The sequence below is a fragment of the Peromyscus leucopus genome, chromosome 3 (genome assembly GCF_004664715.2).
Source record: "Peromyscus leucopus breed LL Stock chromosome 3, UCI_PerLeu_2.1, whole genome shotgun sequence".
In the NCBI taxonomy this organism is placed as follows: Eukaryota; Metazoa; Chordata; class Mammalia; order Rodentia; family Cricetidae; genus Peromyscus; species Peromyscus leucopus.
Window position 1 is genome coordinate 67,419,886 of NC_051065.1, and position 26,405 is coordinate 67,446,290.

The 26,405-nt window shown below is 44.3% G+C and overlaps 1 long non-coding RNA gene across 1 annotated transcript; it reads left to right on the forward strand.

Moving 5' to 3' along the window:
• The first annotated feature begins 2,490 nt into the window (after nt 1-2,490).
• LOC119087611 lies at nt 2,491-14,484 on the forward strand. Its single transcript, XR_005091091.1, has 3 exons — nt 2,491-2,562; nt 6,121-6,179; nt 13,521-14,484. It is a non-coding gene; the product is annotated as an uncharacterized LOC119087611 (long non-coding RNA).
• The last annotated feature ends 11,921 nt before the right edge of the window (nt 14,485-26,405 follow it).

Consider the following 26,405-nt stretch of genomic DNA (forward strand, 5'->3'; position numbering starts at 1 on the left):
ATTCAAGCATAGGAGCTTATGAGCCCATTCTCATGAAAAAACACAGTGATGAACCACATTCTCCTTGTAATTAAAATCCAACTTGGCACAGCCATAACTGAATGGAATGGCAGAAGTCATAAAGCCAGCAAAGCTGCTTGACAAAGATCCAGCAAAGCTGAGTCACATGACGGCTGCCATGCCACCTTTTCATCTCCACCTGTTGCATACTTGAGGAACTTTTAATACTTGTACAATTTGAGAATATTGGATTGATGGAAAATTCCTTATGAATCATTTATGCCTTCTTCCAGGAATGCTACTTCTAAGCTTATCCAGGATAGTCCTGAACATACTGTTTCCCGGCCCCCACTTTGAGGGAGATATGCTTATCTACTTGAAGGTCTTCCTTATGCCTTGGAGGTTGTGACACATAAAGAAACCAGAGGTCTCTTTATGAGGCTATGAGACATTCTTGAAACATCTGTCCCTCTACTTACACAGGGACAAGATATTCAAAACAAAGTAAAATTAAAAAGGTCAACAAGATCTGGTGGGCTAGAGGAGTTGGGCACAGTTCAGATTACAAGCTCTTCCCATTGTACAGTCAGAAAATTACGTGCCATACAACTCTGCCGTACATAAAGACATATGGTGAGCAAAGTATGGAGTGCAAAGATGATGAAAATATGAGGTGTTAAGACCTCCCTCTCTTAGAAGTTAGCTCATGTAGAGCCACTATAATGTCATATGACCAAGGAACAGCAGAATGCCAGGATTGGACATATAGACAAATTCTATGAAGATATAAATGTGAACATTGATTATATTATGTCTGAATTTGAATAATAACTACAGCAGCTTTAGCCTGAGGATTTTTCCTGGGCACTCTGGCCACTAAGAGTTAATAATACATTGCTTGAGACATGGCAAAATGTCCAGGGTGGTTGAAGATTTTGTTTTGGTCTAGTGTCCTTGAAGCAACCAAAGCACAGGCTGTCATATGCCACTAGAGTCTCAAAAATTGGGTTATGGGGTTTATGAGTAAGAATGATAACTCTGTTTATTAATGATGTCAAAACTTGAGGAAAAATGATTGGAGATGATAACTCTGTTCTGTCATAGTTTATTAATGATGACTAAAAGATGAGCAAAAGGAAGTGAAACACATGTCTAGAAACAAAAATGATATGATCTATGTTTTGGAACATCATGAATGTATCCCTGCTAACTAAATTCTGTATAAATAAGAAACACTGGCTGCTAGTCATTCAGGCTGCAAGATTATCCTGACCACCATGGCCTGGTTCACTTCCTTCTCCCGCGGACTCCTTACATCCTCTGTGGGACCCACCCACCACTGGGGCTGGCTCCTGCTACCAACCCACAAGAATAAAGCCATGTGTCACAGTGTAAATCTAGAACCAGTGGCTGGCAAACTCATAGGCCCCAGGGTGAACCTACCACAATTACTATGTTAAATGATCAGATCACACTGCCCTCTGAATTCACATTTATATACCTTGGAATTCATATCTCTTTACTCATAGGTTAGTGAGCTCTCAGTCCTCATCAGAGAAGTCTCTTAATGCAGGAATCTGTGTTTCACATTAGAAACTGTGAAAACTCAGATGAAGTGTCTTAGGAGATGAAGTGTCTTAGGAGTTCACGAGAAAATTGTGATATTTCTACAACACCTTCCACTGAGTCTCAGAGCCCTTTCCAGAAGAGGGGTGGGAAGATTTTTAAGATCCAGAGGTCATGGTATTTTCAATAAAGCACTGTCTTCTGGACATGAGAGTCCTGCTGCATTTAGGAACTCTATGATGAAGCCAGTCAGTATTCTAACATGGAAGGGAAAGGAGCTCACTGGCCCCGCCCCTAACTGAAAAGCTGTTGACAGTTGGTGGTGGCTTCTAGAGAAGGAAGAGTCAGTTTTTCTTATGGTGATGATGTGACAGTAGGTTGAGCAAAACTTGGTGAATAGCCCTACACACGTGAGAAAATGAGCATGAAATGTTGCCTTAGATAGGAGACAGAGAGAGAGAGAGAGAGAGAGAGAGAGAGAGAGAGAGAGAGGGAGAGGGAGAGGGAGAGGGAGAGGGAGAGGGAGAGGGAGAGGGAGAGGAGGGAGAGGGAGAGGGAGAGGGAGAGGAGGGAGAGGGAGAGGGAGAGGGAGAGAGAAAATTGGTACAGTTGAGTTTGAGATCAGGGATGATAGGAAGAATGAAGAGGACTATGTTAAAAATAAGCTACTTATGTATGAAATTCTCAAAGAATTAATTAAAATATTGAATACTTCATGTTTTAATGCTGCTAAAGTCTCTATGAAGACTTTTTATGTTTTAAAGGGAAAGTGTGAGAATTCACTGTCACTGAATATGCAATGGAAGTCACTGTACTGCAATTCAGCTCTATGTGCTTTGGAGGAAAAGATTTTGGTTGTAGAGGCAGGTGATGGGTGGGCTCAGTTCACTCAATTTATGCTTTTCAACAATTTTCTTTTTCTTAGGAAATGTGAACTGCTGCCTGATGTATCTTAATGAAGCCTTTGACAAAAGTTTCTTCATCTTTGCAGGAAAGGTAGTGTTAATTGTCATTTCATTTTCTTTGTATTTTGGGGAGTCAATGCTTTAACTATGAAGTTCTCTGGTACCTAAATATTCACTCTTTTGTGTCATTTGTTTGTCAATGATACATCCTATTGTGTTTTCAATTCTGCTGGCTATTTTTTCCCTTAAGAATCTCTATGAGGGTGATCCTCCTGAGAAACCCTGGTAATGGGGGACATGGAGTCTGAACTGGCCATCTCTTGTAGCTGGTCAAGGCTCCCAGAAGTGGGACTGAACTGCATTTGCTTCGGTTGTTGGCTGAGGGGGTCCCCTGGATATGCCCAAACACCCCAGGCTGATGCTAAGACTGAGGGTTGCTCTCTGTACAGTGACAGTGTGTCTCCCTTGAAGAGGACAACATCCACTGGGCTTGTTAAACATGGAGAGGTGAAGCTTATGCTTGCATGGAACCTTCACCCCATGTCCTAATGTCTTTGGTGAAAGAAAGTATTCTGTAGACTACTGAGAGAGGAACATGGACACCAACCCAGCCCCAAACCTTTGACTTAGAATCTGTCCTGTCTGCATGTGCTGGGACAATTGTGCCTGGAGGCTCAGAACTTGTGTGAGTGGACAGCCAATGTCTGATGTCACTTGAGGCCCCTCCAAGAGTGGGAGACCATACTCAACAGTGCTTGGATGGCCAGGAACTAGAGACTGGATACCCCAGAGTTCTAGGGTAGAATAAAATACAACTGGTCTTAAAAAAGCAATGAAATGATTCCTAATGAAATTCTGTATACTTACAGATCATGTCCTGTCCAATTGTCATTATAGAGGCTTTCTCTGGCATTGTATTGGAGCAGAATCAGATACTTACAGCCAGACGTAGGGGGAGAGAGAGTCTAAATTGGAGTTCTTCACTGGATCCCTCCCCTCAGGTTCATTGAATACCAGAGAAGAGAGGGTAGGAAGATTGTAGGGCAGCAGGAGAACACAGCCTCACTGAATCATAGCATCTATGGGCTCAGAGAGACTGACGTGAGGGGACTTTACGGATCTCCACCTCCATGTCAATGCTGTTACTGTTAACTCGGTGTTTTTGTAGGGCTCTAAGGGTGGGAGGGGGTTTATCTTTGAATTTTCCCCCTGCTGTTTGCACTAATTTCCTCCTGTTGGGGTACCTTGTTGAGCTTCTGTGTAAGAAGAGCATTTGGAGTGTATTATTGAATTTGTTCTGTCGTGTTTGGGTGTTTCTTGGAGGTTTGTTCTTTTCTGAAGGGAGACAGTGGGAGTGGATGTGCTGGAGAAGGAGAGTGGATGGGGGAGACTGGAAGGAGTGGAGGGAGGGGAATCTATGCTCTGGAATTACTGTATGAGAAGGGAATCTATTTGCAATGAAAAAGAAATAACTAAATTGTTGTTGTTTTCTCTTTTGTGGTGCCCACCGCCCAGCTCCCAAATAAGTCATACATGGAGACTTATTCTTACTTATAGATACTTGGCCTCAGCTGTTCTTGTTTCTAGCCAGCTTTCCTTAACTTAAAATATCCCGTCTACCTTTTGCCACTGGGCTTTTCCCATTCTCTTACTTCTGTAAATCTTAGTCTTACTCTGTGGCTTGCTGTGTAGCTGGGTGGTTGGCCTCTGGTGTCCCCCTCCTTCTCTGGCTACTTCTTCGATCTTTTCTCCTCCCAGATTTCTCCTTCTATATAGTTTCTCTGCCTGCCAGCCCTGCCGATTTTCTCTGCTGCCTCACTATTGGCTGCTCAGCTTTTTATTAGACCATCAGGTGTTTTAGACACAGTCACCAGCTTCACCAAGTTAAACAAATGCAACATAAACAAAAGTAATACAACCTTAAAGTAATATTCCCCAACACTAAATAACTAAATAATAAATATATAAATAATTTCACCAATAGAAAAAGAAAACAAAGAAACGAAGGGGGGGGGAGCAGAAAAGTATCCAGGTGATCACACTGGTTAGAGTTTTAGGATTATTAGCTTTTACATGTGGACAAGATCTTTGGTCCTATTGGTTACTTGGTCTCTGCAAATTGGTCCTGCCACTGTACACTTGTGATCCTCACATCCTGCTCCTCAGTGGATGGGTCTTTTTTTCTGAGTCTGTAGCCCAAGCTTAGAAGAGATTGGTAGAAAGAGCCATTTGGTCTAACGTAGTTCTGGTGGACCAGTGCATAGTTATTGACTTAAAAGACAGAGACTTGGCCATGCACCACATTTAACCCTGTTGGGCCTACTAACAGGTTTCAGGTTTCAGACTAGTCACAATCTTCCCTTCCCCAAGCAGGAGGTGTGTCCACAGAGTTGGGGGAGGGGCAGTGCTGGCAACTCTCCTGCATGCTTCAGTTCGCCTTTTCATTCTGTTACACTAGAGCAGGAACTGTGGTTTCCACCTGGTTTCTTCAGTTCTTGTGAGGGTAATCCGATGTGTGACTAGCTTGGTGTCCATGAGGGGAGAGGACCATTGAAGGATGTTTGCCAACCCCACCTTTCCCTGCTTGTGCCCTGAGCACATCTGGAAGGATGAGGAGCAACACTGAAGAGCCAGGCAAGGGCACCTTTAGTAGGGAAAGCCTGAGCGCACTGAGGATAGAAAAGGTCTGTTTTATTTAGTATAAGATTCCAGGCAGGAGATGAATGGTAGGGGAGAATTTTGTATAAAGTCAAATGTTTTTAACTAATTTCTTTGGGGGAAACATGGACTCACTGAAGAATTTTCAGCAGCTTGAGCTCCCTGAAAACCCATTTCTACCCAGTGCCTGGGTAGGGAGGCTAAAGGAAAAGAGGCAAGAAGACCCTGGAGCACGTAGTAGGGAAATGGACAAGGAGCTGAAGCCTGGGGGAAGAGTTTCTGAGTGGTCAGAGCCGTGCTCTGGACTGGGTGACAGTGCAGGAGAATCCCACAGTAGAGCAGCTTCTGCATGCTGGGCCCAGGCTCCCAAGATCTTACCTTCCTTCTGCATTCTTAATAGACCTCAGCAGTGGACATGGGGCTGCCCAGTTCTCAGACAGTTCATTATAGCTCCTATTGAGGTAGGAGTTTGGACTGAGTGCACACAATTCTGCTTATAAATAGCTGGAATGAGGCTGGGAGAGAGGCTCATGGCTTTGCTGCCTCCTTGCTGCCAGGAAGCCATCTAATGTATTCAAGGATCAGGATACTGAAATGATAATTTATAAGTGGTGTCTATAAACATTTTGTAAGCTCTCTTCTACTCTGTTTTTCCTTTCCTTTTCTTTTCTTCCCCTTTTCTTTTCTTTTCTTTTCTTTTTTTTTTTGAGACCAAGTCCCCCCATTAAAGCAGAGTTCTTGTCCCAGTGATATCAGCTTCACTTAGGCACTTGTTTTATCTGTGACATCTAATTTCTAAGAATTAGAATGTCTGGACAGTGAGTCCAGCAGTCAGTTTTAACAAGCCCTTTAAAGACTCTGATGAATAGTAAAGGACACAGTGGAAGAGCCGGGAAGAGGGTGGTGAATGGTATTAAGTTAAGGTTAGGAGTTATGTGTCTCTTGAACTGTGGGATTGCTATACATAATGTACCGATCATTTCCTTTACAGGTTTTGTCCTGCCTTGCTTTTCTATTGCTGTGACAAAACACAGATCAAAACCGACTCAGGTGAGGCAAGGGGTTTTTCATCTCACAACTGTCAGGACTTTATCTGTTAGTGAGTGAATTCAGGGCAGGACCCATGGAGGAAAGCTGCAAACCGGCTTACTCAGCTTGCTTTTTTATGCTACTCAGGCTTACCCAGGGGTAGCACTAGATACAGTGGGCTATGCCCTCCCACATAAGTAACAGTTAATTAATTAATCAGTTAATTAACTATCCCCCCAAATATGTCCACAAGTCAACCTGATGGAGGCAGTTCCTCTAGGGAGGGTCCTTCTTCCTAGCTTACTCTAGTTTGTGTTAATTAAGAACTCTCTTGCACTAGTATAAAGAGCATTTTGGAAGTTTGATTGTAAAGATATGATAAATATCTCAGCAGATACAGTCACACTTGAACCTAACAGAATTTGTATGTTTTGTCAAAATATGAAATCAATAAATATGTAAAATTTTAGACACCAGTTAAATAAAAAAAGGAAATTCATTGGTACATATTCAAACCATTGCTACTTTTTTATATTTTTATTAGTAGAGCTTAAATTAGGTTGATTTCTTACTAATTGTGGTAGCTTGAATGTAATTGGATCTCATGTTCTCATAGGGCGTGGCACTGTTAGGAGGTATGGCTTTGTTGGAGTGGGTGTGGCCTTGTTAGAGGACCTGTGTCACTTTGGGGGCAGACTTTGGGGTTTCCTATGCTCAGGATACCACCCCGTAAGTCAGTCGACTTCCTGTTGCCTGCAAGCTGTAGCACTCTTAATTCTGGCACCGCACCTGTCCACTGCTGGTTTGTCTCTGTTGGATGAATGCTTTGTTCCTTGGTTTCTGCTTTTTCCCTGGACTTGCAGGGAGTGCAGTGGCTGTGTGTTGTCTGGTAGGAAATTGTCTGTGTCCTGCTCAGCTGGTGTTTTCTCAGGTTATGCCTGCCGGTGTTGGAAGCTAGGATAATGGGATGAGTTGGAGAAGATCTTTGTGATTCATTGGGAATGGGATGAGAGAGGAAAGGGAGACCACAGATGACAGAGGTGGGCATGAGACTGGGGAAATTTAGATCTGGAGAGGCAGAAGTAGAGGTGTGGACCTGCCACCCAGCCCACTTCACATTTAACTAATAACATCTTCTACATGTTTATTTTCCTGACAGTCTTTCTGTGGTACTTGGAGGTTTGGTCTAGACTAATGAATCCTCTGTGTGCTGATAGTCAACATAGGTGTCTATTCATCCAAGTGTATCTCAGGGAGCACTTATAAGGAAAGATTCTAACACCAGCCCTGAAGCCTTCCTGCTTTCTTGGTTTATAGGAGACAAAAGTCAGGCTAATTTGAGGAGGCTTGGAGTTTGTTGTATGTCTGTCCCTTTAGTGTTAGAGGTGGTGTCGGCTGTAGCTCCCTTCACATCTCTGTGATTTGAGGAGGCTCATCTTTTCCTCCTTGTAGCACAGTGCAGAGTATCTGTTACTGAGAAGTGGAGGTTTCATGGGTAGAGTAACCCTGCAAAGAGCAAAAGCCATGTTTCTGGGTTCTAAGTCAATGGGCTGGTGGTCTCTTTGAAAATGATGGGCCCCTAATTCCCATGCTGTGATCTTATAGCTCCAGCGTTGATTAAGTTGAGCTTAATCACATGGGCTCAGATAGTTCCAGAAAACAGCATCACAAGAGATGCTTTGAGAATCCCAGGGAAGGAAAGCACCACTTTTGCAGCTCTCAAGGCAAAACCAAGCAGGTTTCTTTGCCCCCAGAGCCATGATGCTTAGAGGTGAATGTCAGTAAGCTTCAGTCCCTTTCAGGAACAACTGACCCTGGAGATAGAGGAAGCAGGAGCCAGGTTGTTGTTACTTGTTTTTTTTTTCTTTTGTGGGGAGCCCACCACCCAGCTCCCAAATAAATTCGCACTTGGAGGTTTAGTCTGCTTATGAATTCCCAGCCTTATCTTGGCTTCGTTTCTTGCCAGCTTTCCTTTTTCTTCTGAGCTTTTCTGGTTCTCTTACTTCCATTAATCTTACTCCTACTCCATAGCTTGTTGGTGTGTAGCTGGGTGGCTGGCCCCTGGAGTCCTCCTCCTTCTCTGGCTGCTCCTTCACTGGCTCCTAGATCTCTCTCCAATCCAATGTAAAGTATTTAAAACTGGTAATTGTCTTCTAAAGGTAGATTCAATAATCCCCCTTTTTATCTTATCATATCTACACCGCCGTCCTCCCGGCAGCCAGCAACTGGGAGCACCAGCTGCTGCCTCCATGGTCCCACCACCACCATTTGTGGCTCAGCCCTGGCCGAAGCTTCTCCTTAGCAAGCCTCCTAGGCCGGCCTCAAACTTGGGATCCTCCTGCCTCTGCCTCCTTTAGTAAATCCAACTAGTGTGCCACCACAACCGGCAACATGTATCTTGGGTCTGAACTGGGGCCTGCAAGGCCACATGCAAGTAGCTTTTCCTCGAAGTTGAACCCCATGTTGGACTCCAGATGTAGATGAATTGCTAAACGGTCTTATAAATGAAAACAAACCCAGAGCTAGATATTGGGGTGAATGCTGAAAGATCAGAGAAGCAGAACAAGCCACAGCTACCTCACCTCGCCAATTCCTCAGCTGATCCCATTTCCTCAAACCGGAAGCCTCTGTGTCCTCATCTGAATGGGTCTCAGCTGAACTGCTGCTCAAAAGCCTAAAACCTTAACCAGGCTCTAGTTCCTGGTCCTCATGCTTTATATACCTTTCTGCTTCCTGCCATCACTTCCCGGGATTAAAGGCCTGTGTCACCATGCCTGGCTGTTTCCAGTGTGTCTTTGAACTCACAGAGATCCAAATGGATCTCTGTCTCTGGAATGCTAGGATTAAAAGTGTGAGTGCCACCATTTTCTGGCCTCTGTATCTAGTGGTTGTTCTGTTCTCTGACCCCAGATAAGTTTATTAGTGTTCACAATATATTGGGGAACACAATATCACCACAGCAGGTGGCAATCTTCTGAAATTTCAAGGCATTTTATAGATCCCTGTGTGTGTTCCAGTCTTTACAATATGTCCTCCGTGCATCCACAGTATGGCAGCAGTTGCAGTTTGCTCCAGGGCATTTGCACTGGGAGGTGAACTTTCAGGGAGAAATGCATGTTCTCATCCTCATGGAGGAATAGTGTCATTGCAATAAGGGCCTGTTGCAGTGAATATGCAACCTGGGTGTCATGGAAAAATATGGTGTTTATCACTCTCTTCTGTTCTTCATTCACCGTGTGAGAGGACAACAGCAAGTTATCTGAGAAGTCACATTCCCAGAAGAGCTGGGGTCTTGCTCTTCATCTTGCTACCTGCAGAACTGAGAAAGTACATCTTCCTTTTTCTCTCTTTCCTCTTGTTCTTTTTTTTTTGTAATTTTTCTATGTATGATGATTTATTGAAACACATACTCAACCATATATAATCTCATAACATTATTCTGAAATATTGACCTGGGGTAGAGGGTAGAAAATAGCTTTCATATTTGTCTCCAACTTATTCTAAGAGGAAGAGCCTTTATGTTCCGAGTTAAGCTGATATTTGTCTATACTACATGCATGGAATTTTACTACTATAGCTATTGTCATTACAAGTTCATTGTTATAACCTATTGCCATTGGTCTTGGTGGTGGTGCACCAGAACTTGAGGTTAAGACCCCACTACTGGAAACACTACAGGCATTCTTCACAGGACACAGAGAAATCAAAGGTGTCATGAAAAGATGTTTTCTCCATATTGACTAGAGTTATAGTACAGAAATGTTCTATTGAGGTTGATGGATGGGACCAGTAGGAGTCTCCTCCAGCTGTATTCCTGTGAGCTATAAATGACAACCAGCGTGACAAGATAGACCTGTTGGTGTAATAGTGGATGGATGTCATGGGAGGGACTGTCTTATATGCTGTAAAGAGACACAATGACCAAGGAAATTAATAGAAGCAGAAGTTATTAGGGCCTTACAGATTCAGAGGATGAATCCATGGCCATCAAGGCAGAGATCATGACAGCCGACTGGCAGGCATGGTGCTGGAGCAGCAGTTGAGAGCCCACATCTTGGGATAACAGCATGGGTCAGAGAGAAAGTTCATCTCTAGTAACATACCTCTTCTGACAATGCCGCACCTCCCAATCCTTCCCACAGAGTTTTGCAATCTGTGACCTAATTATTCAAGCATAGGAGCTTATGGGCCCATTCTCATGAAAAACAAACACTGCCATAATGAGCCACATTCTCATTGGAATTAAAATCCAACCCACAAGATTAAAAGCATGCTCACACTGTAAATCTAGACTAGAACCTGTGGCTGGCAAACTCACAGGCTCCCAAGGTGATCCTACCACAATTACTATGTTAAATGATCAGATCACACTGTCCTCTGAATTCACAACTCTCTACCTTGGAATTCACAGCTCTCTACTCATAGGTTAGTGAGCTCTCAGTCCTCATCAGAGAAGTCTCTTAATGCAGGAATCTGTGTTTCACACTAGAAACTGAAAAGTCAGAGATGAAATATCTGTGGAATTTGTAGTCATAAATGCGATATTTATATCACACCTTCCTCTGAGTCTCAGAACCCTTTCCAGAAGAGGGGTGGGAAGATTTTTAAGACCCAAAGGTCACGGTATTTTCAATAAAGCACTGTCTTCTGGACATGAGAGTCCTGCTTTTTTTAGGAACTCTATGATGAAGCCAGTCAGTATTCTAGCATGGAAGGGAAAGGAGCTCACTGGCCCCGCCCCTAACTGAAAAACTGTTGACAGTTGGTGGCTTCTAGAGAAGGAAGAGTCAGTTTTTCTTATGGTGATGATGTAACGGTAGGTTGAGCAAAACTTGGTGAATAGCCCTACACACGTGAGAATATGAGCATGAAATGTTGCCTTAGATAGGACACACACACACACACACACACACACACACACACACACCACCAAATTGGTGCAGTTAAGTGTGAGATCATGGAGGATTTGGCAAAATAAAGGAGACTATGTTTAAAATTCACTATCTCTCAAAGAATCAATTAAATTGTATTATTTAAAAGTGCATTGTTTAATGCTGCTAAAATCTCTATGAAGACTTTATGTTTTAAGGGAAAGTGTGAGAATTCACTGCCACTGAATATGCAATGGAAGTCACTGTCACTGCAATTCAGCTCTATGTGCTTTGGAGGAGACGATTTTGGCTGCAGAGGCAGGTGATGGGTGGGCTCAGTTCACTCAATTACGCTTTTCAATCATGTTTACTGCCTTGTGTATTAATAAGGCCTAGGACAAATGTTTCATCATCTTTGCAGAAAAAATAATGTTAATTTCCCGTTCATTTTCTATTTTTCAGAGTAAATACCTTAACTATGCAGTACCTGATACCTAAATAAAACATGAATAATAGAAAGTCTTGGGACTCAGTTACTTAGAGTTAAGATTTGTTATTACTTCTCTCTGCCCTGTGGTCCTTATTGACAGCACTCACATGTGCTAATGACACCTGTATTTGTTCAGGTGAAACCTTCTTGGCACAGCGAGAGCAGAAAGCCTACACCACAGTGTCCTAATACCATCCATATCCCCGAGTGATGAGATTCACAAAATTAGAAATAGAGACCGCCTTCCTTGTAGAATCAGTATAGTTACTGAAAATATAGGCAAAATGAAGATGAATTTTACAAAATGATTTTAAAAGCTCTTTTCTGTGTTAGGTAGAACTGAATAAGGTATTAATTTTCATCGATTTTTGTATGAAATTGTAATGAATATTCTTGCTGTTTGACCCTTCTGGAGTGTCCAACATTGGTAACACTCACAGTGTAACCTTTAGGTCGATAGGCAGAGGAGCTTGGTTCCGGATGTATTGATGTGTGTCCCACTTATTCTTGACCTTGCTGTCACTGCAGAACCTTTTCCCAGCCTCCACGTTGAGATCAGGTGTGAAGATTGCATTCCTCTGTGCTAAGGTGTTTCCATCTGTAGCTGTGGCTCTAGCTGCAGATGGTAGGAACAGAGCCAGGATGGTGGTCCCAGAGTCTCATCATTTGAGGGCAGAGAAAAGACGAGTGATGTGAGTTCAAGACCAAGCCTGCCCATGAAGTAAGGGGTCTCAAAAATCCAACCAGATATTAGAACTGGACATGATAATGATTGAAGGAAGAGTTGGATATTCTGGATATTGAAAACTACATACTAAAAACTCTTACTTGATTTGGGTACTCAAAGTAATAGATGACACTTAAGATGTAACAATATAAACCAGTTCTTTATGTAGCCATAGCTCTCATTTCATTGGTTTTTCCATAGAGAATTACATACATATCAAAAGCTTTGTTCCTGACTCAACTATCCATGTTATTCCAAAAAAAGGGACAATGCTTTAATATTTATGGAGATGATACAAAAGCATTGTAAGTACATTTGAGGTGTGGGGAAATGTTGAGTTTGTATCTAAATATAAATAGGAAATTTAAAAAAGTATTTATAGGCTAATTCCTGACTTTCTGGGGTCTGACACACTCAGGTACCTGTATAAATCTGAAACAAAAGGCCGCCCAGGGTTCTGCTACTCCCATGAGAAGTGAGCATGTTTACAGTCCTCTCTTCTGTGTTTCTCTCCTTCCAGATGAGGGCAGCACAGTAGGGACGGATTTAATATGAGAGACGGGGCTTGGGAAACGTGTGGGCGGAACGGGGTTGTAAGACAGGATAGAGCATTATACCCTGGGATGTCTGCTGATATAAAGGCTCAAGGTATGGGCTCAGTGTCACCATGGAAACTACATGTCGAACATGATATTGTAATGTCTGTGTTCATGTCTCCTTATGAGAAGAGAGATCTAGGTGTGGAGACAGGAGTGTTGAAATACAATACAAACACAGGAAATGTGATTCACTTCATACATATTATAATATGAATATCTAACTGAACAAAATCTTCCATTAAATGGTTCTTAAATTTTACATTTATAATTTGTAGAATTAAAAAAACGCTCACCATTTGCATTATCCTTCCATCTCTAGCTCATTATTTTCCTTTTCACTCCCTCTCTCAGATTCATGGCATGTTTTTATTATTGATACACACTTATAGATAAATGCCTAAATATATGCTGACCATAGGCTGCACTGCTCAGTGATGATCACACACACACACACACACACACACACACACACACACACACACACACACACTAGGTCTGAATACTAAGTATTGGATAACCAGGTAGGGGACTCATCTACATTAATTCTCCCTCTATCAGCAGTGCTTAGTTACCTGTAGCTCTTTGCCTCCATGGGTTTCCCTTACTGACAAGAGCATGGCTAATGGTATTGTCCTTGCTTCTGTCCCACTTTGGCTCCATATTTTGTCGTTTCAGGGGTATAGCTTCCGTGTCCTTTTTGGAGACATCCTCCCTGTGGCTATGAGGATCAATATGGAACACACCAACAAACTGCCACCTCTGCTTCCCAGGATCAAGAGGGGAAAGACCAGAGTTGCAACATGTCAGTCTCTAGTTCCTCTAAGTGAAGGAGCACAGCACATTTCACTCTTCCTTGGACATGAATCTGTTCCTGACTGTTGTGGTACCGTATATAGGATAATAGTGGAGGTCCATTCATCCTCATGTGGAGTCTCACTGGAAGACAGTTTCCAATGCCTGGTGTCAGTGATCCACTGAGCCTCCCTTTGCTCCTCTGCCTCTCAGCCTTCATCAACAGCTCTCTAAGATTGGTGCTAATAGGATTTTCTCACTGCATGGGGTTGGGAGCTGTCTGTCCAATTTTGAAGTTTTATCCCAGTGATTTTACAACTGGGTGAGGGCTCCTGCCTACTTGGCACCTTTCACTTTTTTTTTTTGTTTTGCTTTATAAGAGATTCCAGAAAATGGCAAAGATACAAACTATGGACAGAGGTGCACCGATCTTCAGGATGAGGTCTGTGTATACAGACATGTGCCCTATACTTGAACCTACCTATCTTCCCTGTTTGTGAGTAACTATCACAGCCTGTTCTTAAGTAGTTCAATGTTAGAAATATAGGGACAGGGCACATTCCAGGAGAAACCATGGTAGTAGATCAGTCATTTTATTAACAATTATATACACAATGTTAGGGCAAAACATGTACAGTAAGACTGATCACTGCAAGGCTTTACATCTGCATTGTAAGAGATCCATAGAAATCAGGTTATAATTCTGGCTTCTTGTAGATAGGCTCCTGTGAGGGTTTAAGGAAACCTAGGAACCCATGTCTAGTCTTTGAACATGCCAACAAACATACCTCCAGAGGAGGAAGTCCTGGGGTTTCTATTACACATTTTTATTAAAGTTGTGTCTGTATTCCTGGGTCATAACATTCTTAGTCCAGTGGGTTCCATGATGTTTCTAATCAGGTCAGGTTGAGGGCCTAAGTCACCAAGAGAGGGTGAGGAACCTGAGATATCAGGACATGTGTGTTTGGACCACAGTCTGGACATTTGTGAGGGTGATGTCACATACCAGAACACCAGCCCTGATCCTTGTGGTGATTCCAGGTGCTTCTGAGGCTGTAGTGTTGGCCAACTCATACAAGACCACTTGTCCTGGAGCTATTGAAGACATTTGGGCATATAATAGCTCCTGGGTGCAGCCCGCATACCTATCATGCCAAATCTGCCCAAGTTGTTTCTCTGGTGTGTCCCATACATGATGAAGACCATGTTTTGGGGTCATGGGTCTTTGTGGTGAGCATCTTTCCTGCATTTCATGAAGAGAGTATGTGGCCCATAACCCTTGAATTTAAATTTGACCCAGGCTTCTTGGTGGAAAGGGAGCCAAGTTCATATTGCAATTGATTCCAGTCAGTCATCAGCTTAGGAAGGCTTCTTTATGTATTTAAGATGTTTGGTGAATAGAGTCAAGCCTGATAAAAAAAAATCAGGTGAAGTCACTAGAGGGCCATGTGCCATGGAAATATTCTTGACATTAAGGCATGACCATGTTTCCAGTCATTAACCAGAGTAGGTCCTTCTCCTATTTACAGCCATAGTTTGTGGTCCTGAATCCCTTAGTGTGAGCAAGTACAGGGTCATGTGAAGAAAGGGTGTGGCCTACACACCTTTGAATTTATGCTGGACCCAGGGTACTGGTAATCAGGGAGCTGGCAGGGCCCCATTGATGTCACTTTCTAGCCTTTGCCCTTGTTAATTCCTCAGACCACCACCTCATGGCGTCACAGTGTGTAGAACCTTAGTGAAGGAGTGTATGACCTGGGTCAGACCCAAGGTCAAATTGTTGTTCTTGACCTGGACACAGAGGGTTACCTGGGTGCGGCTTACACATCCTTCATCCCAGGCTATTATCCCTGTCATTTGACATCATGTATGGTGCAGGTTACTTGAAAGCCATGGCATTGCCTTGACACATGTGTTGTGAGATAGTTGCCTGTGTTGGGAGAATCACAGGTACAGCCCACAAACAAGAGTGGAACCAAGAGGAGCTTCCAGATCAACTCTTTAGTGACTGGAGTTCATGGCCTATGATCTAATGTCACTCTCTGGTGAGGATTCCAATTGTCTTGGTGATCTTGGCATGGCCTGGGTAACAAATGAGGCTATGGTTTGTCCAACAAAATATATTGATGTAAAGATAATGCTTGGTTTCAGAACAGGTCATGGTTATTGGGGTGTCCGTTTCCTTTGATCATTAAGGTGAGGTTTGGTCCCTTCAGGGCCTGGCCCCTTTTTGGTAGCATTTTGTCCTGGGATGCATAGAAAGAGGGTGTGGCCCACACTCCCTTGAAGATAGGATGTCAGGCTACTTGGGGTTTAAGGAGCTGCCAGGTTTCCTTTAAGATTCTTTTGTGGTTTTGCCCCTGGTCATAAGTTTTTAGGTCATCATCAAGATTTGAATCTTGGAGGATATATCTGTCCTGATGTCAGTTATTTAGAATAAGCCCAAATCTGGGTTAGTCCTGGATTCTTGGAGAACAGGCTGTAGCCTGAGTTACAGTTGAACACTGTTTGTTCCTAAAGAAATCAGTTTAATCCAGATTAGTTGTGTCTCAGACAGCTAAAGGGTACATTATGACATCCTTTATGGTAGGATATGTCTACATAGTTAGGACATTTCAATGAGGCCTTGGCACATTATGAAGATGGTGTCATCCTTGCTCACATGTGTTCATGTGGTCTGCATTGAATGAAGTATGTATGTGTGATCCATATACCTATTACTCAGAATGTCAGCTTACATTAGTGGTCACGTAGGGAGTATTGCAGTCGGGTCATAGATTATGGATCAACAAGCTGGGATGAGTCTGCATTGAAGTCTTGATTGGTTTTAAAACTCAAAGTAAGGCTTTGGATCCAAGTTCCTCTTGGTCCACAGTCTAAACACAATGTTGAAACACTAGTTTTGTCTTGGGCACTCTTCTTTGTTTGGGCCCAGGGCTCTTGGGTGAGAGTGAATCTGGCTAATTGTACAGTAGCATTTTGTTATGGACTTCCTGAGTGTCAGGGTTTGGCCCAGGAACAATCCTTTTCCTGGTTTATCCTGGACCCATTTCAGGTCTCATTTTGGACCCTGGCATCTTGAGTATTGGAGTAAGCCCCAGGCCAGAGCTCTTTTTGTTCTAGGACCCCGATATTTCAGGTTCTGATATATCCTGACACACTCCTTTTTGTTTGGTTTGTCCTGGCCCTGTCTCATTCTCTACTTTCCCACATGTCTTTGTGCTTTGGGCCCAGGCTCGTTCAGGGTCAGGGATAGGCCCAGGCCCACATCTCTTCTTTTTTGGGCCCGTGCCTTTCCAAGTTCAAGGATAGGCCTATACCTCATCTCTTCTTGTTTTGAGTCCAGGACTCTGCAGTGTTAGGGATAGACTCAGGTCCACCATCTCTTCTTTTTTGGGCCCATGCCTTTCCAAGTTCAAGGATAGGCCTATACCTCATCTCTTCTTGCTTTGAGTCCAGGACTCTGCAGTGTTAGGGATAGACTCAGGTCCACCATCTCTCCATTTTCTTTGGGCCCAAGCCTCCTCAGGGTTAGGGATTTGCCCAAGCTCACATCTCTACATGTTTGAGCCCAGGCCTCTTCACAGATATGCCCACTCCCATGTCTCTCTTTTATTCAGGCCCAGGCTTCTTCAGGGTTAGTGAATGATACAGGCCCACATCTCTTATTCTTTTGATCTGAGACTCTAGTTTTAGGGATAGGCACAGGCCTACATCTTTTCTTCTTAGGACCAAGGCCTCTTCAGTGTTAGAAATAGGCCTAGGCCCACATCTCTCCTTTCTGTGAGCCCAAGCCCCTTCAGATAAGGTATGGACCAGGTCTACATTTCTTCTTAGAGCCCAGGCTTCTTCAGTGTCTCATATAGGCCCAGGCCCACATCCCTTCTTTGGGCCCAAGTATCTTCAGGGACAGGAATGACCTAGGCCCACATTTCTTCTTGTTTGGCCTGTGGGCTCTTTAGGATCTGGGATAGGCCCAGTCCCACATCTTGTTTTGGCCTGGGCCTCTGGGTTTAGGGATAGGACCAGACCCACATCTCTCTTTTTCTTCCAGCCCAGTTTATTTCATTTTTAGGGACTGGCCCAGGTCCATATATCTCTTTGTTTTGGCCTGGGACTCTTTAGGATCAAGGATATGCCGAGGCCCATATCTCTTGTTTGGGCCCAGGCCTCTTCAGGGTAAGGGGCCGGCCCGGGCCCCCATCTCTTTCCTAGGGCCTGGGCTATGCAGGGTTATGGAATGGCTGAGGCCCACATTACTTCTCTGTTGTGTTAAAGCCTCTTCAGTCCTAGGCTGACATCTAGTCTTCATTGGCTCCAGGACTTCTCAAGGTAAGGAACTGGCCCAGGCCCATATCTCTTCTTTTTCTGGTGTGGGCCTCTTCAGGGTTAGTGACAGACTCAGGCCCACATCTCTTCCTTCTTAGGGCCCAGGCCTTTCATGGTCAGGGATTGTTCCCAGGGTCCTATCTCTTCAGGGTAAGGGATTGGCCCAAGCCCACATCTCTTCTTTATTTGGGCCCAGGCCTCTTCAGGATAAATGTTATGCCTGGGACCACATTTGTTCTTCATTGGGCCCAGGCCTCTTCAGGGTAAGGGATTGGCCCAAGCCCACATCTCTTCTTTATTTGGGCCCAGGCCTCTTCAGGATGAATGTTATGCCTGGGACCACATTCGTTCTTCATTGGGCCCAGGCCTCTTCAGGGTAAGGGATTGGCCCAGGCCCACATCTCTTCTTTATTTGGGCCTAGGCTTCTTCAGGATAAATGTTAGGCCCAGGCCCACATCTCTCCTTAATTGGGCCCAGGCCTCTTCAGGGTAAGGTTTAGGCCCAGGCCCACATCTCTTCTTCATTGGACCCAGTCCTCTTCAAGATAATGGTTAGGCAGGCCCACATCTCTTCTTCATTGGGCCCAGCCCTCTTCAGGGTAAGATATAGGCTGGTGCCCACATCTCTTCTCTGGACCTATACCTCTTCATGTTTACATAATGGCCCAGGTCCACATGCCTTCTTGTTTTGTCCTGAGCCTCTGTGTGGTTCTGGATAGGCCCAGGCCCACATCTCTTCTTTTAACGTTCCTGGGGCTCTTTGCCTCTTCAGTTTCAGGGATAGGCTCAGGCCCACATCTCTTCTTGTTTAGAATGGTGAATCTTCAGATGAGGTAATTAACCTCTGCCACGTGTCTTCTCCATTTGGGTTGGGGCTTTATCAGGGTCAGGGAGTGGTCCAGGTCCAGTCCTCCTCTTTTTTTTGGCCTGGGCCTCTTCAGAATTAGGAATTGGCCCAGGCCCACATCTCTTCTTATTTTAGGCATGGGCTTCTTCATTGTTAGGGATTGTCTCAGTACCACATTGCTTTTTGTATTGTGCCTGGCCTTTCAGGGTCAGGTTTTAGCCCAGGCACACACTTTTCTTGAATTTCCCAGGGCATCTATCATTGAGCCACTGGGATATGCCTACATATCTTCTCACTTTGGGTATGACCAACCTCAGGGTAAACATACCAGTTTCTTTACAGTTAAACTAGTGAATCATTTTGAGTTCTTGTAGGTCAAAAGATACTTTTACATTAGTGTTCATATGTGGTCAGCATTTCTGAAAAGAAAAAGAGAACCATCAAAACAATAGACTTATGGATAGTTTGTAGAGGAAAATAATGGTGCTCTTTCCTGGCATGTCATTGGAAACATGCACAGACACAGGCATCTGTTCCCCACTTTCAAGATGATACAAATTATACATTATACCAATAGAATGATGGAAAGTGTAGTAAAAAGACAGCTGGGGAGGCCCTTCTTGTCCCACCCAGCTGTCCTTTGAGCTGGTACTTAGGGGAAGTATCGAAGGGCTCCTTTTATGACCATTTAGTGAGAAGAAGCTCAGATCTAGTCCTCCTCCTCCTCTAGGGAACTTCACTCTGGGAAGAGCAATCCCAGTGGGGATGAGCCAAAGTCAGCCCCAATGTGCCAAGTGTAATTCATGGACTATCATTTCTGATGCTCAGATTATCAGCAAGTTTGTATAGACATCTGAATTGTAGTGTGTCATCTGCTGGATCCTGGGTACCAAGCTGATTGTTAAATTTGTCCTGCAACCTGTCCCTTCACCACCATTAACACAGCTGGAAGGACATGACGTTCCCCAACCCAGCCCTGCCATGGTAGTCAAAGACTTCTGAGGATGTCACTCACCAGAGAACAGAGTAGCAACAGAGTTTCCTCATGTGGAAGTTTGGAAGCAGGAGTCCTGAGGGGACAGGTGTGGCTCTGCCTCAGCTGTTGTCACACTTTCTCACAAATCCATGTGGAAATTAGTAGAAGTAAACAACTGGCAGGATCCCCTCACACATGCACATGTATGTAGAGATTCACCCACAGATAGAGTAACACAAGGTTCATAAATAAAATACAGTCTATAAAGTCGATGTGGAGAGTGTGACATCACTGTGTATGGCTGAGGAGGGAGGAGCTGAATAAGGATGGTTGTTTTCAGGAAGGTTCTTGTCTTGAGAAGCCCAAGAGAAAGTCCCAGGGAAGCACCTCCTACCTCCCCTGTGCTGACTGTGCCCCCAAGGGATTGCCATAGGTTGTTGCTGAAAGCTGTGGATCTTTAACTTCTACAGAAGTTCTAACCTTGAGTCTTAGACTAGGTGTTTCCTTGGCAGTGTCTTCTTGCTGAGTCTCTTCTTGACATGTGTCTAGTGTCCTGTCCTGAAGATGTGGTGTGGCATGTCACTCTGCAGACATGCTTGTTTTTACTGCTCTTTTGACTCCTTACCAGGACTCCTGCTGTGTTAGATTAGGAATACCTCAAGAACTGCCTTGAGCCCCGTCACCACCAGCATTCAGGGCTTTGTTCCTACACCTACTGGGATGGCTGTAATACCTGAAGGCACATGCACATACGTATTTATATACCCAGATCATGCATGGTATGCACCAGACCATTTAGATTTAAATGTGGGTAGTGTGCATTGTTAGGAAGGTGGCTTTAGTTCTGTTTCATATTGTGTCCCTAATGTCCTTCATTCTGGGCACAACCAATAGGTAGAAAGACAAGATTAATGAAGTGAAAAAGCAAAGGCTCTTCAGAACCCCTACAGTAGGAGTCTGTGAAGCATTTCCTACCTGCCCTGGACACTATGGGCTGCCATACCTGACTGTTGACCAAGGCTTAGGGCACAACAGCTTCATCCTGCACTAGTCAGTGTTACAGTTTGAGTGTGGTCAGCCCTTGGCCACATTCTCTGGTGAGTTGTGGGTGTCATCCCCCTGAATCTTTGTTTGGAAAGTTCCTTGGCATACACCCCAACAATACTTACTGATTTTTTTTTAGGACCTGTTAGTGGGCACCTCAGAGACCACATTGTACCTCACATCCTTTATCATCCCAACTTCCCAGTAAAACACACTGAGGTCTAGTTTGGCCTTCATCCCAGGTATCCTGTATGTATTTCTCCCTGCACATAGCCCAACCTCACTGCCTACCTGCAATTCCTCCTGAATCCCAGTCCACCCCAGTAGACGCTGAATTCCCTCACATTAACACCTTTACCTTAGCGATACCTTATATGAGGTAACAGAGGCCTGACCACACATCTGTCCAGCTTCTCCCTCAGTATCTGAGTGTAGCTTGAGGAACAACGATGCTTTCCCACACTGTGCTGAGCACACTGTCTCAGCAAAATGGGAGGTTGTATATGTGGTGATGTTAACATTTTATTAACAACGCCTGAATATGAAATTACCCTGTCTCAATAACAATGTGTATATTGTTAGGGGAGATATGTAACAGTATTCAGCGTCATCTGTATACACTTTCATACATATGACATGGACCTGCAGATAGGAGCACACACACAAAGTAAAAACATGCATATATACAGAATGAGAGGGTAGAGTGATGTCATGGTGTTTCCTCTGATGGTGACATTTATGTGTGTTCCCCTATTGTGTCAGCTATCTGAATACAAATGAAAACATTGCTACTTCAGGGACTGGAGTCCTTGGGGAAGCAGACCTTAGTACCCAGATGCCTTTCCTACCTTCCCTGGACAAGTTTATGAGTGATGGTCTAATGTGGACGTGCAATCAGCAATGGTCCTTTCTTACCTAGGCTGGAAGGTGAGTCCTGGTCCAGAGATACTTGTCCTGCTTCATTCCAAGACCTCTCTTCCTGTTTTGAAGATGGGGTTCTCTCCATGTGGTCTTGAGGGACCAGTCCCACTGCTATGAGTCATCAGATCCCTGCTCTTTCTAGTTCTTTTTAGGATGAGCTGTCCTCAGTCAGGAGCATCTTAAGTCCCTCACTATGTTTCAGTCTCCCCTTTTAAGTTCCCAATGAAGAAGTGCCTCCCACTGAGTGAGTTACTTACATGATGAATGTCAGGTAGTGTCCCTTCCAGAAAACAGTCCAAACTTAGCCAGACGCTTGGGTCTGCTTTGACTCCCACCCTCCTTAGTGGACTCTGTGTGGTTCTCAGAGAAAGAACACTGCTGTTCCTGGGGTAGGGATTTACCTGTGAGTTCAAAGAGACCTCACCTCACTTTACTTTTAGAATCCTAAAGGGCATCCTGGCCTCCCAGCTTGGTCCATCCTTCTTCTTTCCCATACTCTGTCAAGCATCTTTGGGAAACCCTTAGATTTGGGGAAATAGCTGGAAGTGTGTGGTGGTATTCTAATTGTACTGAAATGTGATTTTGATTGTATGTTAATAAATAAAGTTGCCCAGGGGTCAGAACTATTAGAGCCATAGACAGAGTGTGGTGGTGGTGCACGCCTTTAATCCCATAGATCTCTGTGTGTTCAGGGATACAGCCAGCATTGGAGACATATGCCTTTAAGACCTAGAGGGCTGTACATACAGACAGTGATGAGGCAGTCACGTGTTTGGGTTTACAACCAATGAGAAGGCAGAATGACTATGAAATGACGTACACACAGGGAAATAGCTCTCTTTTGGGAAGCTGGGACACCGCAGGAGGAAGGGTGAGATTTTAGCTCTGAGCTCTGACCTCTTGGCTTTCTCTTTTACATTGTTTCTGTGTTTCTTATTTAATAAGATGGTTGGTTACATTTACAGAAGTGTTTTCCAGAGACAGCTCCCTGGGAATCACCGACATACATCTTGTGTCAGCCCTCAGTCTTTTCTGTGGTAACTTCATCCTTGTGAGGAGGCACACAGTTGACAGTGCTGCTTCCTCATCTTAAATGTCTGAGCTCACACTCTGCCTCATTGTCTCAGATTCTCCATAGGCATCATGGTCTATTGCTGGCACTCACCTGCAATATGCCACGTTCTGTCCCTGGGATCTGGCCCCAAAAGTAACCATACCTTGTTTCCTGCCTTAGCTCTGTTCACCATTGCTTCTAGCTTGAGGTGCTCTGTGGGTTATTAGATGAGTGTTTGCCTGAAAGGCCAGTGGCTCTTAGTTTTAGAGGGAACAGTATGAAAATATATAGATAAATAATGAATAAATAAAGAGCATCCATGAATCACAATAGAATCCATTACCGGCAGAGCCCAGCTTGAGGTGCAGAGAATCCTGGGAGCATATGTTCTTACTTGTCCCATCCTCAGTGGACCTTCTACCCGAAAACCTCTGTAAATGATCATTCTGTCCAGGTATCTTTTAAGCCACTGCTTCCAAGTCCTTGCAGGTTATGCAGTGTTGGGAGCAAGTTCTGTTAGCCCTTCTCTGGCCAGGGACTCTTTGTCAAGTTTATGATTTTCTTGCGCTGGAGCTGCAGTCTCTCAACCACCAGGTTTCCAGTGTTTCTCATGAAGGGACGGTGGATGTAGAACAAGACTTACACCCACCACTGGAGATTGCTGGACTCTCATACATGTGGGACCACTGTGCAATCTCTGTAGTTAATCAGAATGTTGTAAAGTTGAGTGGATAATCACGCAAAGCTTTAAATCTTTTCCTGAATTAGCCTGGCTCTATCTTTGGAGACAGAATGTCCAGCTTCTGGCATGAGGACGTTTTAAGGAAGTCCCATTGTGTGTATTTGCATTCAAATAGTGTCCTGTGTAGCATGACTCATGAGCATGAGGATCTCTGGGTGTCTTTTGGAGATTTTGTGAAGTCAGATCACCTGATGGAAGGACACGCTTCTTCTATAACAGATGAAGGAGTAGCCATAGTTGGGTCCTGAATCTCACCATGTGGCTCCCTCCTGCACAGGCTCGTCGTGGCTGTAGCTGGCCATCTGAGATGGAACACCAGTTATATCTGAGAGTATTTGGGCACAGAGAGACCTGTGTCATTCATTATTGTGAGAAGTTGTCCCCTCTCTTCAAAGTATCACCATCTCTTGTGGGCCATTCCTGATTAAAATCCTGGAATGAGAACTTAGAGTGGAGTTCATTTTCAAGTCACCCGCACTAGCATTAAAAGGTACACTTGTGTGTAAATTGTATGTTGAAGCTCACACTTAAGTGGGTTGGGGTTAAATGACTGCTGTAAGTCTGCTTCTTAGTGAGCTGAACATGAGTGTCATCCTTCCTCCAGCCTAATGTGTCCCAGGATCTGTAGCTTTGTGTCTCTGACAGTAGCAACAGTGTGAGCCTTGCACTCTGGTTCCTAGTGGGGATTCAGCTCTCCCACTACCTTTTTCCATCTCATTAAGAACCCAGATTTTACCCCACACGTCTGCATTAAAACCGACAGAAGATGCAGCATAGTTATCACTGTGGTGAACAGGAATAAGAGGGACATCACTGGAAAGCACAGTATAAGTTATAATTTAGTGCTATTCATGTATATCCAATGTTCAGTAGTTGCTGAAATGCAGCCCTGTGTCTAATTTTGGAACTGGAGGTTGAGATGACTGAGGAGTTCCCCACTGTGTCTGTTCCATGTCTTTCCTATTCACCAGCTGACAGGCACTGGGTGGTTCCCATTTCTTGGCTATTGTCAATGGCATTACTGAGAGCATGTGAGCACACTTCTGACACACTGGCTCTGTATCCTTTGGATCTGTACCCAAGAGTGTGACAGCTGGATCTCATGGTGACTATGTCTGTTTTCTGAAGGGCTTCCATGTTGTTTTCAAAAATATCAGTACATTCATGTATACAATTTTTGTTACTGTCATCAGTGAAAATTAATTCAAGTTAAATAAAGTACCATAAATCTGGTAGTGAGTCCAATGTTGAAAAGCTCCATTCTTTGTTTTTATTTTATTTTATTTTATTTTATAATTTAATTTAATTTTACATATCAGCCACGAATTCCCTTGTTCTTCCCCCTCCCGCCCCCCTTCCCCCAGCCCACCGCCCCCCATCCCCATCTCCTCCAGGACAAAGCCTCCCCCAAGGACTGTGATCAACCTGGTAGACTCAGTCCAGGCAGGTCCAGTCCCCTGCTCCCAGGCTGAGCCAAGTGTCCCTGTATAAGCCCCAGGTTTCAAACAGCCAACTCATTCACTGAGTACAGGACCCAGTCCCACTGCCTGGATGCCTCCCAAACAGATCAAGCCAATCAACTGTCTCACTTATCCAGAGGGCCTGATCCAGTTGGGGGCTCCTCAGCTATTGGTTCATAGTTCATGTGTTTCCATTCGTTTGGCTATTTGTCCCTGTGGAAAAGCTCCATTTTTTTTTTTTTTTTTTTTGAGACAGGGTTTCTCTGTGTAGCTTTGTGCCTTTCCTGGATCTTGCTGTGTAGACCAGGATCTCACTTTGTAGACCAGGCTGGCCTCGAACTCACAAGATCTGCCTGCCTCTGCCTCCCAAGTGCTGGGATTAAAGGTGTGTGCCACCACTGCCCGACTAAAAAGCTCCATTCTTGATGTGTGCAACTGCTACTATTATGTAAAGGGACAGAGTATTAAACTGCCTCCAAATTCCTATGTTTACTCCTATAAATTAGTGCAGCGTTCCAACCTAATCAGTTTTTTTGTACAGTGCAGGGTGGTTAACAGAGAAACTCAACATTTTAAAATGCTGAGAGTAAATGCCAGTGGAATGCACAGCCATAAAAGGGACATCTCTATTATCCTCCCTTCTCCATGAGCAGAGGCCACCAGGAAAGAAGAGCAGAGAGGTTGTAAGAGCCAGAGGTCAGAGAGGACCAGAGTGAAACAGCATCTTCTGGACATGAGCAGACTGCTGCAGTCAGGAACTCCCAGCAGCTGTACCTGCCTGTACAAGACCTGTACAAGATCAAGCCAGTCACCATTCCAGCACAGAGGATCCAGGGTCTCAAGTGTCCTAATCACTGTCTGAAGAGCTGTAGGTAGATGCTTCAGCTGAAGCAGTCAGTTTCCTGTAAGGGTGCAGCTCCAGGCAGATCTACTGTGGCTCAGTGGGAGGCCCAAACCCAGCAGTGTATCTGCGGCTCCAGCCAGAGTCAATGGGTTGGCTCTTTTCTTTCTAATGAACAAACAAAGCTGGGAGGTAGGTGGCTGATGGTTGACCTGGAAGGAGTTAGGGGGGCGGTATGTGGAGTAAATAGGTCAAAATACATTTTAGGAAATCCTCAGTAATAAATTAAAATATAATCAACTGAATTGAAACAAAGGTTGAAAAAGAGACTTGTTCAGATTCCCTGGCACTGATGAGTGTAACAAACTGGCCTGCGGCTGTTTCTGCATCCACAGACTTTAGCTGTGAACTGCAGCCTAATAGTCCAGAACCTGAGAGAAGCCACTCGGCCAGGTTGTGATGAACAGCAGGTGGAGTCGAGCTAGCCCAGCTGAAGCCCCAGCATCCAGGGAGCCAGCCTCTAACCCTCGCTTTCCTCCCACTTCCAGCTGTTC